Consider the following 19,742-nt stretch of genomic DNA (forward strand, 5'->3'; position numbering starts at 1 on the left):
AAGGGAAGGGTGGGCAACATCAAAGAGCACTTAGTCCAGCCACTGTCAATAATATCCATCACAAAGTCATACCAGGTCATGAGTAGCAGCTTTGGTGTTGTAGGGTTAGGATAGACAGGTTTTTTCCGGACCTGCAGTAATAGTGCAGAACCACAAGATGGTGCTAGGATATTGCAAATGAGACTGAATTCTCAGAAATCTCCACAGTTTATGACTTCAAAACTATATTGCTGGGTAAATGTTTTCGTTGGATGGCATATACCTGTCTGCTCTCCACTCTTCATACCATCCTGCCTTTCCAAACACAACAGGTCATTGTTCATATGTAGAAAAATGTCAAATAGAAGCTTTTTATATATTGGAAGTTGCATAATATTTGAATCGAGTTGCCACAGGCTTTTGACCAGACTTTTTCCCTCAGTAAATCAGTTAGGGTTAGTCCACTGTAAATGCCGTCACATGTAAAAGTGGTGCTACCACAAAGGCAGTTGCATTTGTTGGCCTCTTGGTGGAGCCAGATACTCAGTCATGATTCCAGCTGGAAGTCTGCTTCCTTTTCAACATTCAGACAATTCCCCCTTACCCTCTCTCTCTCTCTCTCTCTCTCTCTCTCTCTCTCTGTCTCTCTCTCTCTGTCTCTTTCTCTCTTTCTCTCTCTCTCTGTCTCTCTCTCGGACACTCTCAAGCACCCACTTTATAACACTCTTTATTCAGTTCAGAATATTGTTTATCAGTAAATTTACCAGGAGACTTGGAGCAGGTGAGAGTTAAGCCGCATGCCACAGAGGGAGCCGAGCAGATGAATTGGTGGGATTTAGATACTGACTACCACACAGTGTAGTCGGGGCAACTGAACAGCAGCAGTTAGGATTCTTGTCAGCATCTGATATCACCATGGTACACTGCTCTCCTCGACAACAAACACTCATAAATCACACCGTCCCCAGACAAATCTGCTCTTTTCATAAACATATTAAGGAACGCATTACAAACGTTGGCCTTTTGTGGAAATAATTAACTCTGTGTATCAGTGAATTGAAAACGATAGCTGCTTATTTAAATTTGTTTCAGACTCACATTTACTTTTTAATTCCCACACCACGGACACAGAATGCAGTTGTGCCTCTGTAAATCAACTTGTGGAAGAGAGACACCAGATGTGTCTTGTATGATGTTAGATATCGAAATGTCTGGCATTTGTAAATATGAAGAGACTCCTCACTCAGGGCTTGCCATTTAGCCTGGATGACATCACTCGTGTTTGATTTTGCAACCTTCGATTTTTCTCTGCAGGAGGTAGTTGTTTGTTGTCTGTTCCGTCTGTCAATTCTCAGATAATGTAAGTTGACACACAGCATGTGTGTGGGGTCTGGGTTTGTGTGTAACTGTGCGTGTGTGTGTGTGTGTGTGTGTGAAGGTGTGTTTTCTTTGGAACTGGCATTTGTGGTGTCTGTGTTTTCTTTGGAACTGGCTATTGTGTGTGTGATTATGATCTTCTCTGGAACCGTTTAATTACATTCCAGATGGAAGCATGCTCACCAAACCGCTAGGTGAAGGTGTCAAAGAGGGCTGCACACCCAAGAGTCAGGATATCACAGAATAGGGACACAGGTAGCTCTGTACTGTACTGTCTCCTGATGCATCCCTCACTACCTCAGGTTGTCAGGAGTCAGGTTGCCACTTTTTCTTTCTGTCTGTCTCTGTTTCTCTCTTTCTGAATACTACCTGCTCTCACCAAGGCCAGACTAGAGCAGCACAGAGCAGGACAGAGCAGGATACAGCAGGATACAGCAGGATACAGCAGGACAGAGCAGGATACAGCAGGACACAGCAGGACAGAGCAGGATACAGCAGGACAGAGCAGGATACAGCAGGACAGAGCAGGATACAGCAGGATACAGCGGGATACAGCGGGATACAGCGGGACAGAGCAGGACAGAGCGGGACAGAGCGGGACAGAGCGGGACAGAGCAGGATACAGCAGGACAGAGCAGGACAGAGCAGGATACAGCAGGACAGAGCAGGACAGAGCAGGATACAGCGGGACAGAGCGGGACAGAGCGGGACAGAGCGGGACAGAGCGGGACAGAGCGGGACAGAGCGGGACAGAGCGGGACAGAGCAGCCCAGCAGGTACATCTCGCTGTGTTATCTCCACCCAAGCTTGGTTAATGTTGACAGTAGAGGGATCCAGGCCAGCAGGGCAGCCTCCACACTTCTCCTCCCCGGGGAGATGGGGAGGTAGTGGGGAGGCCTTGAGTGACACATCCCTCTCTGGCTACGGCCAGGCCTGGTGTTTTACAGCCCTGTTAAGGTATACAGCAGGTAAAATGTCAATTAGGAAAGCCCGCCCTGATAACTCAACTCCCAATCCACTTGTTCCAGGCCATTAATATTTATCATGGGCCCAGCCCTGGGGCCTCATGTGCAATGATGTTCACTAATGCGTATCATCGCCTGACACGCACACACATAATACACACACGCCTGTACCTGCATGCTTCTTTCTTTGCTCATACCTTCCTTATGGGGGGGAACCTTTACAAGATTCATTGAATGCCCCTGCACTCTCTCTCTCTCTGTCTCTCTCTGTCTCTCTCTGTCTCTCTCTCTGTCTCTCTCTCTCTCTCTCTCTCTCTCTCTCTCTCTCTCTCTCTCTCTCTCTCTCTCTCTCTCTCTCTCTCTCTCTCTCTCTCTCTCTCTCTGTGTCTCTCTCTCTCACACACACAGACAGACACATCCCTACCCCCCCCCCGCCCCCCCACCCGTACACTCAGCCCTCAGTTGTTCCAGGGCATTTTAATGGGAAATTAAAGGCGTCTTGGTCTACAGGACAGGAGTGAGAGGCGGGCCGAGAGAGGATAAATCAGACTCTGAGGTCTGACAGGAAGGAAGCTGCTTCGTTACCACTGTGTGTGTATGTGTGTGTGTGTGGTGGGTCTCCTCCTAGCAGCTGCGGCCCGTCATGTCACCTTAATCAGTTTAGGTGGTGTGTGCTGGTGCTGGACCTGACGGCTGCTGTGTGGACGCTCTGATTGGATTTCCCCTCTCGCGCTGGAGAGACGCAGAGGGCAGGGGGTGTTGTCACCCTGAGAGACAGCACTCTCCCATCAACTCTGTCTATCCAGTTAGTTCCCACACATGCACAGTGTACATGCATAGTATACACACACACACACACACACACACACAGAGCAAAACTACTAAAATGTAGGCCAACATGCACACAATCCACAAACACTGCAATCACTTTGGCTTATCAGCTTCAGTTGATTGTTTTGTCCAAGGTCTTCACGGTCTACACCGTGACAACAACAGGCACAATGAGCACTTAGTAGTCTTATAACTTTGCCCCCCCCCCCCCCCCAAAAAAAAAGTACTTCCGTTCTACCCCACTCTGATCCCCAGCAGTGGCTCGGTCCATCCAGAGGCTCTGTCTGTGGCTGGGATAAAACAGTGTGTGTGTGTGGCCCTTTCCTCCCCGGGCCGTCTGGGATGGGGTGGTTGTGGCTGAGCGTGTTGTGTAGCGTGTCGCGCCGTGCTCGTCTTCCCTCAGTCCCAGGCTCTGTTCCAGCCGTATCATGGAGCTGCCAGCGGCACCTCAGCCTGCCGCAAAGCCCAAAGGCCCTAATCCCTCCCTCCAGCGGCGCGCTGTAATGCAATCATCAAACCTGCACCCTCGACGTTCGGCTCAGCCCACCACGGGAATTTATGGACACTTAGTGTCCCTCTGCGCTGACAGGGGCCTCCCTATGTGTGTGTGTGTGTGAATGTGTGTGCGTAACGTGTGTTAGAGAGTGTGTACGCATGCATTTCGTTCCAATTGTGTCACCTACACTCAAAGCGTATTTCCTTGACGCGGCCCTACCTACTTTTATACTAGCCAAGAGGGGGTAGTTCCCTGCTTTACCCTTTTAGAAGCCATTTAGACACACATACGTACGTGTGCACACACGCACACACACAGAGTGGGGTCAGAGTGAGGGGGTCGCAACACTGGTTTTACACACGCAGGTTAACGAGCGGGACTTGCGGGGCAGATCCGCCCTCCCCCTCCCCATGTTCTCCTCTCTGTGCGTTTGTGAGACTGTGCCGAGAGCATAAGCAGGTTAAAATATGGCTAACGAAATCTAAACGCTCTTATTTCAATATGGTGAGAAGTACAGAGCAGACCGAGGCAATTTGAATGGAGTAGATGTCAGAGCAGTAATATTGTTGGGCCATAACTCTACCTCGCCATCACTCATGCACTCAGGGCATGCACATAAGTGCATACAAACACTCACTCACACCCTCGAGCGCACACATGGACACACACACACACACACGTACATACTCTCTCTGAGGATGTGTTGAGCGACAATCAATGAATCTGCCATCAGACGTGAATTATGAGGAAGGGAGAGCAGACTCTGGCTCCCTGGAATATTTTTTGGGTTGAAAATGTATATATAATTAATGGATTGTGTACAGACGCAGAGAAATTGATGCATTTATTACAAGGAGCCTAATCTACGAAACTGAGTCTGTGCCCTCCTCCAGCCCATCACCACGATGAGCATCTGACATACTGTAGAGGCACACACACACACACAGTCCACCCCTCATAAACTGTGCTCTGATAAAGTGTTTGTGTATGGTGAGATTGGTTTAGTGGGGGCAGCAGGATCTGACTGGAGAGTAAATCAGCTCTGTCATGGAGGTGTGTTTTTTTAGGGTGTGTGTGTGTGTGTGTGTGTAGGTTGGGGTGGTTGTTTGGAGGGGGTGGGGGGTCGACAGGCACAGATAATGATGTGATTCCAGCGTGCTGCCCCCCCCCCCCCCCCAATCCCCCACCATACGTTATGATGTGTTGCCCCCCAGCCGGTGAGGGGGGCAGAGTGAAGGTGAGCCTGTCATATCGATCTTTTTAGCGCTAAAATATGAGCCACTTTACTCTGCTCCCCAGCGCGGTGATGTGAAAAATAATAACTCGGACCCAAATTAAAAATATTGATCGCCGAGGAGGTGTTGAGAGCAAATAAACACCCTCTGAAGGATTTTTTTTTTTTACTTCCCTCCCTCCCGCCCAACCTCCTTCCTTTCCTCCCTCCATCCCCCCCACTCCCCCTTCCTCACCATCCCCAAGAGACAGGGCAGGGTCAGTGATGCTGGTTGGCCAGACTGTAAATACATCTGCCCATCTCATCTCTTCTACATCCCCCAGAATCCTTAGCAGCATCTCACTCGACTGCCTGGCTGTGTTTCCTATTGTTCCCTCAAATGAGCCAACCAGGAAGTTGCTCCTCCATCCACTCTGCTGTTGATTGATTGGGTCTTGACTGTATAATCTGGCTTCAGCTGGGCTCAGTTCAAGTCCCTCAGTCATAATTTTTTGCGCATCTGAGCATGACTTTTATTTCTTGCTGTTTAACAGATGAGCTGCCAGTGGGCCATGGAACGGGTGGGAAAACAATTGCCACAAGGTTAATTTTATGGCCTGCTCCCATGCATTTGTGATCAGGCAAGAGGTGTCCCCTGTCTGTCCTGATGAATGGTCGGACATACCTAGTGAGCAGGAAGGAAAATGAGAGGGGAGAGGCCATGCATGTGGAAGGCCACCACTGTAAACTGCCTCGCCGTTAATCGGAACAAGAATTCTATGACACGTAAAAATTGGAACTCTAATATCCTTTGAACGATGTCCAGTTTTCGTTGACGAAGAAGTGACCTAATCACTACCTATCTCCCCTCCACACAATTCTGACCTGGGTTAACTAGTTTCAATACCACATGGTGGGACAATGTCACAAATCTAAACAAACTTCCTGGGAATTCTAAGTTCTGAAGAACTTTCATAGTCAGGTTTGTAGATATTTCTTGGAACTTAGAGAGGGGGTTTAGAACAGAAGCCGTCTCTGTAGAGAGAGAAAGAGAGAGAGAGAGAGAATCGCATGCTGACATCAGGGAGATGATGGTTGCCAACGGTTCCACGGTTCTCCTGTGGGGAACGGTTTTCCTGGTGAAAGCTACTCTGTCGTTGGTATTGATTCTCCCCACAGTGGCGCTAGTGCTAGCGCTAGCAGTTCATTTGCATGGCCCAACTGACCCAGGCAGACACTGGCCATTATATCCCCATTAGCTAATCTCTCTGGTTTGATTTCCATAATCCTCCAGCTATAGGGGCCTCTCATAGCCCAGCACTACAGAAAAGACATACCCCCTCCCTTCAGCAAGCTCCCCAAAGACCTGCGATGCAACATTGAAACACACACACCGACTTTGTCTCCCTTAAAAAAAGTTATAGTAACCCTCTCACAATTATAAACACTAACCCGAACACATTCTAAGAATATTCATACTCCCTGTAGACTTATCTTACTTTGTTATTGTACTGATGATATTCCTATCGTAATGACCTGCGTCCTGATGTCTGAGTAACAGTTTCTCGTGTCTCTGCATCTTTGAGTGGACAATGTGATTAGAATGAGTGTGCCAGGCTGACAGATGTTGTGTGTGATTCAGGGTGTTAAACGGTGCCTGTAAGGCGCCTTTATTAACATGTGGATCAGATTGTTGCTTATCTGCTTGTGCAACAGATTACGCCCTCAGGAACAGCGTCATATTTCACCTGCTCCCCCACTTCCACTTTGTGTTCATAATGTTGTACAGCTGTTAGTGATCCAATTGATTGTTCTCTCCGTTTAAAAATGTCCTTTTGATTTGTCTGCTTCTGTAATCCATTTCTTGCTGAGTTGACCTGTAATTTTGCTGATACGTATTCTTCGTACTATGTCATTTAGCAGAGATAGTGTGCTAATGGAAGCGGTGCTATGGATGAACTGTCCATAACCAAGGAGACCACACCTTCCTGTATCTCCATTTCCTAGACGATCCCACTTTCCTTGTCCTGTTTCGGAAACGGCATCAAATTGATCATGTCTCCAGCGTCAAATTGATCTTAATCTCCTTTGCTGGAATTGTCCTGAAGTGACAGTTGGCATTGATTGCCATGGAGCTCTTGCCACCCCCAGCCTCTCCAAACGAGCTGATAATTAATAAGGCCTGCTCCACAAACACCATCTAACACACATCATGATGGATCAGGCCGCCTGGACGCTCGGCTGCGAGAAGCCCCCCCTCTCTCCAGGTCTCTGCCAGGCCCCCAGGTGTCCACTGGAGCGCCTGATCAGAAATGCAGAGCAGCGCCCCAGCTCATTAAACACCCAAAGGTTGCCTTTGTTTTTCACCGCACTGTTTTTTCTGTCTATTCCGTATTGGCAGTCATTTAATAATTCATGGGGCTGTGGCGTCGCAGGATAGGGGCACTGAGATATACAGGACGAACAAACCACAACAGTTTGTACTGTAGTTCAGGGAAATATGACCAATCATGGTATGTATTTGAGCATTCACCAGGGCAAATCTGAGTAACTGTACATAGTACTGAAACACAGCTACTCTGCCAAGAGGAATATGATGGAATGAGACTGTTAACCACTCATGCCGTAAATGTCTTATACAATGACAGTAGACAGGTATTATGGACAGTGGACACAGGTTGTACAAGCTTATTGTGGTCAGCTGGACGACCTGGTTTCCATGGGAATAGCAGTGGTGGGCCGTGGGGGATTGGACAGATCCGGGAGTGATCCATCGGCCTGTGCAAATGGCCTCCCTTAATCACCACATCCACTCTCTGTCTGTCAGCGCGTGCCTGGTTAGCAGCTAAATGTGAGATATGGAAGTGTCCTGAGCCGCGGAGGAAATTCTGTTTGGCTTCTGAGCTGGAGACTTAGTGGAGCCAAATGGGACTGTGCTCTGTGCAGGCTGTTTGGGGTTTCCACAGTGGAGGTACGACTTCCTCTGTGTGTGTGCGCGCGTTTCTGTGTGTCCTTTAGGGAGTTGGTTTAGAATTCCCAGTGTGGCCCATAAGCAGTCAGATTGGTGTAATTGGTGAGTTCGGTGGGTAGGAGTCTGTGGTTTGGGGTCAGTCTCTGTGCCCGTGGCCGTGAGCTCCTGTTAGTAACACTCTACAGTGTGATCATCTAATTTCCCCTTTCACTTACACACCACCTCACACAGATAAGACAACTGCCTGAGGTGCTCCGAATGCACACACACACACACACACACACACACACTCAAGGAAGGTTTACGTTAGAGCCCATTTATTTCACTCAAACTATCACAATGACTCTAAATGGCCTTTCAAAACCGGGCGAGGAGGGGGACAAAAATAATCAAATCACACAATTACTGCTGGGCTTCATTTTGGAGTTAAGTGCATTTTTATTGTGTAAGTTTTCTCTCCCCCCTCTCCTGCCTTGCCACCCCTTTATTTTTCCTCCTTCTCCAGCAAGCGTTCCCTCCCTGCCACTTCTCATCTAATATCGCCATAATTGGGTTTGGTTCTACAAATCAAATTTCTCCAATTGGGTTATCCTCCTCTGAAATTGGAGAGGTCCCTTGGCCGGCATGGAGGGAGAGTTAATCTGCTTTTGTTAAGCCCCCCTCAGTGGCAGTCACAGCGACAGGGGCCACGGTGCAGTTAAAGCATTCGCCTGTCACTGTGGACACGCACGTCTCTCACCCCCCCCCCCTCCCTCCCTCCCTCCCCCACCACACCCACCTACCTATCCCCAACCTAACTTAGACACACGCGCACACGCGCAAAACCACCCCCATATTCTCCGGGTCCCCGCTTGTGCAAATAACGACATTTGAATCGAGCATTAACGGCCTTAATTACTTTAAAATTGTCATTTTAATTTACACTGATATAGTATTGATCACACAAGCAGAGATTAAGGCCCTCAGTGGAGCGGATGATGTGGAATTAAACAGGGCCGGGTGGCCCCCAGGGGCCTGCAGCCCTGTCCTGCCGCAGCAGAAGAGGAATGATATCCCCTCCTAATGAACTGGCAGCATGCGCCGACATGAATCTCAGGCCCGGCGGAGAAGGAGGGAAATAATGGGGTTTGGGGAGCCATGGCGGGTTATTCATTCACTGCCATGCACCAATTCTCTGGTGATTCATCCCAGGGACCCTCCCAGGCAACCTGCCACCGTGTTTGCCTGCCACATTCTGCCTGGCTGACCTTTCTCCTGGCTAAGTGTATATATATATCCCCCCACCCTCAGCGCGCACGTCCACGTCCAGGCAGGTGCCACGAACGCCACACAGCCTCGTGGAGGGGCGCGGGGTTTGCCGGGGGAGGGGGGGGTGGGTCATCTTCAGGGAGCCATCAGTGTCTAATCCAAACATTCGCCAGGGGTGTAAGTGTCCATCGTCCGTGATGCTCCCTTGCTCCCTCTCATCCTGGCTCACAAGCCCCCCCATCTCAGAGAGAGATGGACACTTTTTTTCTCCTTTCTTCTTCGTGTGAAATTGATCTGAGCCACCGCACAGCATGTCACGTACGGCTGGTTAATATCACAGGAGAAATCGTTAGCCTAAATCCCAGCAATTTCTCAGCCAGGTCGAGGAGGAGGAGGATAAGGGATTTCTTGAGCTAGCCTCTGTGTTGTTGACTAATTATAGTACACGAGACAACCTCTTGACACCTGTCCACAGAGAACAAACTCAAACAATCTCACTTCACATACAAGTACATTCAAAGGGTCCCACTTAAAGCTAGGTACCTTCTTGGGATAAGACTTCTGCTGTCAGCCAACAAGTAAGGAAGGACTTATGGCGTGTGTTTCAATACAAGAGCAGATTTATCTGTGTATTTTACTAGATTACTAGACTATTTGTAATTAGATTGTAGAAGCCATACTCAAGTCACTGCTGCAATGCAGAGAATTGTCTGTTGCAGATTATGCTTTTGTTAAAGAAAAATTATTTGTCTGACTATTGCGGATAACTGCCTTCACTTCCCACCCTCACTGTCAGATTTTTCTTTGCTTTGAGGTAAAGTTTAGTCACAAGTTCTGTCCTTGTAAAAGTTTACAAAAACCGGTCCCTTCAAGCCAAAGGTCACAAAGCAGATTGAAAAGTGGGAAGGGGGGGGTTCGGGTGTGGCACGAGGGTCTCCTTTCATCGTATTACCTACACCAAGATATCGAGGCTTGGAAGCCATTCCAACGATGAGGGGAACAAACAACACCTTTCTTTTAGCGGCTGCCGCACCTACCTATGGCGGCACTCGCAATGTCTTCAATACACATAATGGACTTGGCAGAGGCCCGGGGGTGGCCGAGCCCACGCCTCTCTACTCCGCTCCCTCATCCAATCACCTTATTCTAATGCTCTTGCATTGTTTAGTGAACCAGCTGTCCATTTACATCAGGCCGTAAGCACAGCTCCCCACCAGAGGCACTTAATAGAATTAGTAGGTATTGTGCAGCACATTTTAAACACGTACCGACTGCGCTCTTTTCCCGACTCCCTCCCCCTCTGCCCACTTCTTGCATGTATCCGTGCAACGCTGGGCCGCTTGTCAATGTCGTCACATGGTGTTATATTTTTAATCTCTGTGTGTTCAACTGGCTATGAATAGGGGGAGCAATTTTTGGTTACGTCCGCATGGTTGAACATTTGCGGTCATACGCATTTCTTTTCCTTTCTTTTTTTCTGTTGTGTCACTTCAATGCTGTCTTTAAAAGAACAAATTAGACTCACATGACACACCCCTTGTGAATATAGAAAGATGAATGCCTATAAAATAAACCAAAATTGTTTTAGCCCCTCATATCCTAACAAAATTAAACAGGGCACATGACAATTGATTCAGAATGGCTCTTAGAGCGGGTCAGGGAAATGAACAATTCCTTTGTCCCCTAGCCGCCACTCCTGTTAAACTATTGGCCATAAAAGAGCCGTGTGCTCCCAATGAGGGGGTGGGATTTGGGCAGGTCCAATAATGAGGCCTTTCTTTCCCAGCCCGGGCCTCATCCCAATTGATTTTTGTCAGGAAAATTAATACAGTCTCTCCAAGGTTCCGGAGGTCAGCTGGAGAACGGGTCCCTGCAGATGAGGGGCGTCGCTGGGTGGAAGTAGAACAGCGACATGGTGCTGGGGAACTTGTGGAGCTTCCCTGATGAAAGCTGCGGGGGCTTGGTTAGAGGGCGGACCAGTCCAGTTTATGATTCATTGTCTGGGTGTTGTTGTAGTACAAAATACATGGGCAAGATATTTGACCCTCAAAAGTCGAGACCACTAGTCAAGACAAACATGCCTGCCTGGAATTGAAGGAGTGAAATGTAACTTTTTATGTGCAGTAAATCATTGAAACAACTTGATTTAGCATAATTTGCATATAGCAAATCTATGGAGGTTCAGACTAAACAGATTGAGCTGCAGGAACCTCTATGTGAACCCGTGTAGGACATTGATTTGGTTTCTTATAAAGCCGTATAAAATGAAACAACGGTATTTCAGTAAATAATATTTTCCCAGTGGGCTTTAATCTGACGCAAAGGCTTCCCCAGTCAACAGGCCTGATGTACAAGTTCACCCACAATGCCTTCTAGTGTGCACCACTCCTTAGCTAATTACCAGCTCATTAAAGAGTGCTGTAATTAGATTGGATGTTATGCTCTTTTAGTTAGATTCAACCCTCTTAATTTTAACTGCCTAATTACATTCCTGTGCTTTACGAGAAACATCTTTCAAAGCTGGCGCTTGGCCGAAGATGAAGGGTTTTCGGAGGGTCCCCTGAGTATTCCCGAAACTGTCTACTGTGTGTCTCCACTTGTCCCTCTGTGGAAGATGCATGTGAAGCAGTATGTTCCTATGTAAACCTTACCACTGACTTTTGAATGGTATGACACACACATCAACAAAAGCCCTCTGTTTAATGGGGATGTGACTGCTGCAAGGACAGTCAAGGATGAAAAAGATTCATATTTGTCGTCCGGAGACGCAGCACGTTATCCAAATCTAGCAAAGACATACTGTAACCCCTTAATCTAATCATATACATTGCGTGAGAGTCATCTGTCCTGAGCCCGCGGACCTTGGGGTCCCCCCTGAACAAGGGCCCCCTGAAAAATCCTCTATTCTCCCAAGTCGTGAGTGTTTTTATTTCCAGGAGAGAAGACGTGAGTGTGTTGCCACCGGCCCCTGGCACAGGTCCTCAAGCTGCCTGCTCAGGGGCCCAGGAAAGGGCTGGATGCTGCGGCTGTACTTATAGAATGAACATCTGCGAATGAAACGTCCTCCCCTGTGCCGTTTTGGTTATTTGTTATTATTGTAATAATACCCCCCCCCCCCCCGAAAAAAAAGGCCCCATGACATAATTTCTGTTATCTAAGAAACTGAGGCTGCATTTACATTTGGCTTTTCACACGGCGTCCGTGGGGCTCTTGGGGCGATGCACTGGAGTATAACTAAGCTAGCATGGAGGATATCCAACCATTTAAATCAAGCCCCGCAAATTTTACATAACACATCATCGGCGAGCATCGGTTTTTACATAAAGACAAAGAGGACGACAAAGAGAGAGCGAACCGGGTCTTAGCCAGAGACGAGTGGCTGCGTGTGTTTTGCCGGCTCCTCTAAAGCTTCACGGTTCTGTGGTCACTGTTTGTGCTCAGAAAACGCCTCTGACTGACACCCAGAGAGAAAGCTGCTTATTTCTTCCTCCCAAAAAAAAAAAAAAAAAAGATTTTTTTGCCTGTACTTCAAAATGGAACAGCGCTCCTCGTTTCATGGTTGGTCCCGTTCCATCGGGTCTTTTGAAATGGGACCGGACCTCGCGCCCATTAAGAGACAACATCCTCATTTCTGATTGCGTTTGACTAGTCCAGTGTCATCAAAGTGTTTTATGAAAGGCTGTAGGTGCTAGACGAGGTTGCCTTCGTTTGGAAGAGTTGTGTGTATATTCAGGGAAGAGGAAGGGTTGTTGATGCGATGGGGAACATTCTAATAAATCCCTCTCCGAAGGGACAGATGGATTCAGCAAATATGCTTCAAACTAATATATTTCATTGTGGAGCTTGGCAATAGAGATGTATCTCATTGGACAGCCAAGGGTACCACTTTATCATTGCAAGGCCACATGGGCCAGCCAAAGCCAGTGGGGGACAGTGACCAAATCAAAGCTGCCTCCGGCCACCCAGTGACTGATCACCTCCCCAGGTGACGTCACAGCCCTGACAGCTATCCCAGCATTCTCAGTGGAATGGCGAGGTGCTCAATAAACATTATTGACAAGCAAGTTGCCAATGTCAGTGGTTGGAGAGAGGTTTGTGTGTGTGTGGTTGTATGTCTCGCAATATATTAAAATGAAGTCTGTTACACTTCGTAAGCTATTGAAAAGCAAAGAAAGTATGCTGCCTGCAAGCGCTTAAAACAAAGTCTGTTGGTTGCTGTGCCTATGTGATCCTAATCCGATAGTCTATCACAAATGAACCTAAATGAATAAGCGTGATATTAAATCACATTATAATCTAGATTGATGAACTGTCTACAACAACATTAGTAGCTTTGTCTAAGAGAATGAGGAAAAATCTATGGACTCAAAGACCTGTCATTTGCATGAGCCTCTTCTCCCTAATGGGAACTATAAAAAAAACAAGTTGAAATATTCTTTTTGATTATTGGACATCCATAGCAAAATATGATTTACATTAATGAGCATAAGTATATTAAAGGCATTTTATCCCCCAGCATCCGAAACAATTGAATAATGGCCTTGGCAGCCATGCAGGCACAGAACAAAGAAGGAGAGGAGGTAATGTCATTTTAATTACTAATGGAGGCCTCAGTTGTCCAGCCTTTGTCTAATAATGTAGATAATATTCATCATCTTTGTAACCTTTTAGTAAGATGATCTTGTTAGCGCCGAGCCACATATTTACTTAAAGAAAGTAGTTATTCACCACACTGGCCATTTAGATCAGTGTCTTATTTGAAGATGTGGGTTGAAAAGAGAGAATTTCTTCTCATAAATATGATGTATTTGTATGTATCACTTTAAAGATGTCTGCAGTAGCCAGAAACTTCAAGTTTCTTTTTCAACGTTGTGATGTGTAATTTGCGCTGCACCACATATAACAGCATATAACAAGCATATAACAGCTTTAACCAGAAATGTACAAGCATCTGTCCATTAGCTAGCATACTGGCTAACTGTTAAGGGTCAATAGCATAACAGACACCACAGGTGTAATCTAATTAGCTTCGATGCCCATCTTTTATACCCTCGTTAAAAAAGAAAAAATGCTGAAGTAGCACTGCTGTATTAGCAAATATGCAGTTCAAATATACAAACATGAATCTTTTTTTACGGGTCCCTGCTAACTTACTGGAAATGAGGTTTCATGTAGAAGCTAATAAGTAAGTGTATGTCAGAATAATGTTTTGATTCAAATGAATGTAATGGGTACTTTGAGTTCAAGGATAAATCAAGGATTTAATCAAAAACGCACATCAAAATGGTTATGCTGTCATTTTCTGAACATTTTTTTATGACTTCACCTAAACAGGAGGCATCGAACCCTTTCAATTCAGTTATCAGACTTCTCAATCTGTATTACAGCGTAGAAACCAATGATGTTGCACAGGGAGAACGGGCATTCTAAAAGGCTCTTTTTAAAGTCTGAGTCACATCATGCATTCCGTTTCTCATTTTTTTCATCTCTGTTGAATGTCATTGCCATGACAGTTTTATTGCTTTGGACCCCTCCGGGCGGGCAGGTTAGGGGAGCGACGGCACGACTGATGAGCGTGGCAGGAAATTGGCAGATGGAAGCATCCATTTCACCGCTAATTAGAGGGTCCACCAGCCCGCCGACTGACAGGGTTCAACTGGGCAATGTAGTGGCTGCCAGCTCCCATCCCGCACGCTTTATAAAACGCTCTTTAATTCCCAGGCACAATATCATTAACTTTGTAAGTGGATGAACACAATGGACAAGCAATTTAATTAACTTCTACCATTGGATGTTGGAGGGGAGACTAAATGAAATTAATGCACAATATTTCCCAGGGAGGCAGCCAACCTTGGAAGTGGGCTGGATTGTTGGCAGGTCAGGCTCCTGCCGTGGGTTTGGCCAATTACGCCTTGTTTAGACCCATCCATAATATTTTACTCCAAAAGAATAATAAAATCATCGGCTTGAAGATCAATCATGCAGTGCATGTTGCTCCCGTTCCTGGGATTTTAGAATAATGAGCAGGAGGCTCGGTCCAGAAGATCTTAATGGTACCTACAGAATGGTAGCAACTCTTGTCGGAGGAAGCAGAAAAAAACTTTTGCTGGCAGCAATTGAAGCGTTTGGGTACGTTTTTTTTCTTCTCCCAATGAGGAAATCAAGACCCAACTTGTGTGCAACATAAGAAATACAGTATGGAGATCTTTTATTGCATCACTTTACTTAATATCTGAGGTCTCTTTTCTGGCTGCCTGAAACTCTCCACACTGTGTCAGCCTACCCCCTCAACCTGCACACCACCCTCCCCCCATAGACATGGGCTCCTTCAGGGAAATGATCGATGGAGAAACGTCCAGCCTCTCCTTTCAGATAAGAGGAGAGAAGAGAAGTGACAGAATAAGTTTTAATGAGAGTTTTGTCTGTGTATCCAGTCAGGCCCCAGCACCAGCCAATGAATAATAGACACAGCGGCTCAATACTCTGAATACTCAATCGATGGGTCTGCGAGTGGCACACGTGTGTGTGTGTGTGTAATATGGCTTCTCGATCCGTATCTCTGTTTTGAAAAACTTGAAGTCCTTCTCTATTGACGCTTCCCCCTCCAGCCTGGAGTGTTTTCACTGCAGCAGATGACAAACACCTTGTTTGTGCAGTGTTGGAGACTGGTGCAGAGGGTCTTCTCACTGTAACACTGCATGGCACATGAATACCAAGTGATGTCTCCCTGCACCATCAAGCCTGCTGGGTAAACCAGGGTTTAACCCCCATCCCCCCCACCTCCCACCCATAAACTGATCAAATGGGTGATGTCCCTGGATCATGAAAGACATGACATGATAACTAAACACAACAATGATCTATGGCAGCTTGGAGATGACGGATCATACCATGGCAGGTCAAAAAAAACAGATCTCCTTGGCAACTAATGATGAAATGGTTTAGACATTAGTCAGTCTCCATGTTTCTGTGGAAGCCTCTGTGTCCTGGCCGCATGGTGATGCATGGTAGCGTTGGTCCTTCATGACAGCATGTAGCTGACCTTTAACATCTGAAGACTCCATTCATGTGTGTGCATGTTGAAACGACACACCTTTATGTGCTGCCGTCTTCAAGTGCGTATTTATTCGCACTGCTGTGTTATTTGTCTGTGTGTGCATGCATGAGTGAGTGTCTATCTCTGTGTGTGGGTGAGTGTGTGTGCGCTATTTGACACATGGCAAATTTCCTGTGGAGGGAGAGAGTTGTTAAGAAAGCAGAACCGGGCCCCGTTTTCACATTTCATCCTCGCTGTCTAGAAGAGTAATATTTTAGACAGGGACAGTGAAAAAGCCTGTGGAGGCCCTAGGGAATTTGGCTCAGAGCAGGGTACAGTACAGCATTCACAACACGCCGAGTCACATTGTCCCTGTGACGGCACTGTCTGGGTTAGGGACACACCAGATCTGTCTCTCTCCACTAATGTATCCCTCAGAACCCTCTCATCATGTTGTCCGTGCTGTAAACACTGCTCACAGACCTTAGTGCCAGAGGCTTGAGGCCCAGGATGGAGTCTCTCGGAGACAGGAGCAGAAACTCTCCTGGGACAGACCAAGCTCCCCCAGGGCGGAATGGAGGTTAGACCTTGCACAAAATTATTACTTTTATGTTTGCTTTATGGGTCATTTTTCACATTAAATGCAGAAAATCCATTCGAAGGTCAAGGAATGCGTACTTCTTTCCCTCCGTCCCAACTCATTTCTTCGCTTGCGGCGGGTATTGATAAAGCACTCAGTGGAGCGGGCCGTGCAGCGAGGCGACGGACCTCTGGTGGCTCTGTCTCCTCTCAGATAGGCTACAGGGACGACTGGAGCTCTGGTCTGCAGGGGGTTTAGGAAATGTCAACTGCATGTCCTCTTTCTCTCTTTCTCTCTCTCTCTGTCTCTCTGTCTCTCTGTCTCTCTCTCTCGCTCTCGCTCTCTCGCTCTCTGTCTCTCTCTCTCTCTCTCTCTCTCTCTCTCTCTCTCTCTCTCTCTCTCTCTCTCTCTCTCTCTCTCTCTCTCTCTCTCTCTCTCTCTCGAACACACGCGCACACCCAGGAAGACGCGTGCTTATTTCCTTTGAGTAGTGTGTACAATACAGGTCCTGATAAGAAATCGCATTGCCAGAACGAGGCAATAAAACCTGGCTTTTATGGTGCGCTTATTGTCTTTCTGTCTACAATTATGGCGATTACTCATTTTCCTGCTGCCTCCCCCTGGCCCTGCAAGTCGGCCTTAATAGAGTGCATTTTACTAATGGAAAATTAAGTAGTGGCCATGGCAGAGGGGTTTATAAATATGTAAAATATACTTTTAATTATTTCAAGTGAATCTGGCAGGTAATCAATAAAAGTGGGACGTGACAAACATACGCTTGACACAGGCCATTGTACAGCAAGTGGTTCAAGATAAGGACGGCCTGTCAGCACAGCCCTACTCTTATTAATATTTGGAGCCTGTCATGTCGAGAGACAAATAGATTAATTGCGGCCCGCTAATATAATAGGTTCTTCATGAAGAGTGGAGGGGGAGAGGGAAAGACAGTGAACCAGCCAGCGGGTTTGAGCCCCAGCGTCATATAAATATTTACTAGGGTTGGGGGTTAAGTGGATTCTCATGATTACATAGATAGTCACTTAGGCACAATTGTTTATCATTTATTTGAGAGTTGATTAATTGCGATTTGTTTAAAGGCATCGTATTAAATCCAGTTATACTCCTGGCGTTTGCTGGGTTTGAGGACTAATCAATGTGAATTGTACAGGAGGGAGCCAGGCTGGCTTTAACACAGCTGTGAGGCCTGGTGCTGTTCTCCTGCTACACTGGGACTGGAAATAACAACATACTTTTGATGTTGTTATATTTTCAATTTGATTTTCTGTGCACGCCAGTATTTATCTTGAGCATTGTTTTAATTCTTTTATCATAAAAAAAAAAACTGCTGGTTTAGTAATTGTGGTGTTTTTATTAAATGCATCTTTACTTCTTGTCACAATTGTTCCTTTCTTTTGTTAAGCTTTTCCTTTTCCAACCACAGATAAAAGCTCTGTGGAACCAGTTGAACAAATAACACAGATTTTATTTTCATCCCTTGTCTTTATCATTGTCATCCCTGTCTGTCAGTGGCAGTTTGAGGTGAAAAAGAACATAAAGCAGCACAAACAGATAAAGAAAGGGGGTCTTCCTGGAAGCTTCTCTACTGCGCATGGAAAGTTGACCTTGAGTCTCTCTCTCTCCCCCTCTCTCTCTCTCTCTCTCTCTCTCTCTCTCTCTCTCTCTCTCTCCCCCTCCCTCTTTCTCTCATTTGATGCCGTTCATCTGGTTCCTGTCCTCCTTCAGAAGGAGGGGAAGAGACTGAAGGAGTGCAGGAGCTTGCTGTGGCTTTGGGTCACCAGCCGCTGTTCTCATCAATTAAATGTGCGACAGTGTTTTCCTGTTGGATGAACTTATATGTCAAGGAGATGGGCAGGACCTCATGTTTGTGCTTTTGACAAATCAGCAAATGTTTAATCTCAAGATGCGCCGGGACTCATAAATAATGCAGGGGACGTGCGGCGAGCGAGCGAGCCTAGCCTAAACTCTCGCTCTCTCTTCACGAGGGTGTCTGACTGCGCCTCAAAGGGACGAGAGAAAAAGACTGCAGGGTAAATCCTCTGCTGCCGCCCTTCCCCTCCTCCGCCCTCCCCCTCCGTGGAGTCCTTTGCACGGCTCCTGACGCCCTTCCTCGCCCTGTCGGCCCTCCACCTGGGGCCGCACAGCTGGGAAGACGGGGGAACCTTCCCTCTTGTCCCAGGGAGGTTCTCTCCGTCTCGCACGGCCGTTTCCACCTCATTCAGCCCTCTCCCCCCCCTCGCCTAATAACTCTTCTTCACCTCTCTCCTTCTGTTCATTTCATCACCCGTTTCACACTCCTCTCTCTTTTCATTCCCTCCGTGCCGTGCCACTAGGAGGAGAAAAAAATCAAAAGAACACACCAAGAGGACCTATGGTAGAATTACCACAAGGCGAAAGCTGTGCTGCCTGAAATACACAGTGGGATTGAGAGCTGGCTTTCCCGCCATGGCCCCAGATGTAAAGAGGGCAGCAGAAAGCAGTGTAGCAGACTGTGAACCGCATCAAATCCCCCAGGCACCATTCCACCTCTTCCCACACAGTTTGTTTGGCTTGTCCACAGACTGGGAAAGTTGACCGATTGTTCTCTCAGAAAATTAAGATTTTAATCCTATTGAAGTAAATCTTTGGTTATTCAAAACTCCATCTGAATGTGTTCTTTGAAAGGCTAAAATGGGTTATTCTTCACGTCGGGAGGCTTTGAGATGAGTGTCGGAGTATGCGCTGTTGAGTATACAGTATTGATGGTGCACTACTCTGATTGTGTACTAAACACTAAATCCAGGGCTAGTGACCTCATATTAAAGGAAGCAGTGTCTGTGACCGGTTATGGGGGAGTGGACTCAGCCAGCAGGGGGATCTTTTTCCAAGGAGCCAAAGTGTTTAAACCCGAGTTCCCTTTTGCACGTCAAAGCTCTATGGAAATGGAGCCTTTTACTGTATCACCACAGATCTAAGCTCCTATTACACAATGGTATTATGTGCTTCTGCGTGAATGTGCTGGGGTAACCGAAATAATCTGAAAAGGTTT

At 46.9% G+C, this 19,742-nt stretch overlaps 1 protein-coding gene across 5 annotated transcripts in view; it reads left to right on the forward strand.

Annotated features, from left to right (window-relative positions):
- inpp5a (inositol polyphosphate-5-phosphatase A) overlaps positions 1-19,742 on the forward strand; it is a 100,060-nt gene that overhangs the window by 30,722 nt on the left and 49,596 nt on the right. The window lies entirely within an intron of this gene.

This window comes from Hypomesus nipponensis, chromosome 11 (genome assembly GCF_054491055.1).
Source record: "Hypomesus nipponensis isolate SF chromosome 11, ASM5449105v1, whole genome shotgun sequence".
NCBI classification, from domain to species: domain Eukaryota; kingdom Metazoa; phylum Chordata; class Actinopteri; order Osmeriformes; family Osmeridae; genus Hypomesus; species Hypomesus nipponensis.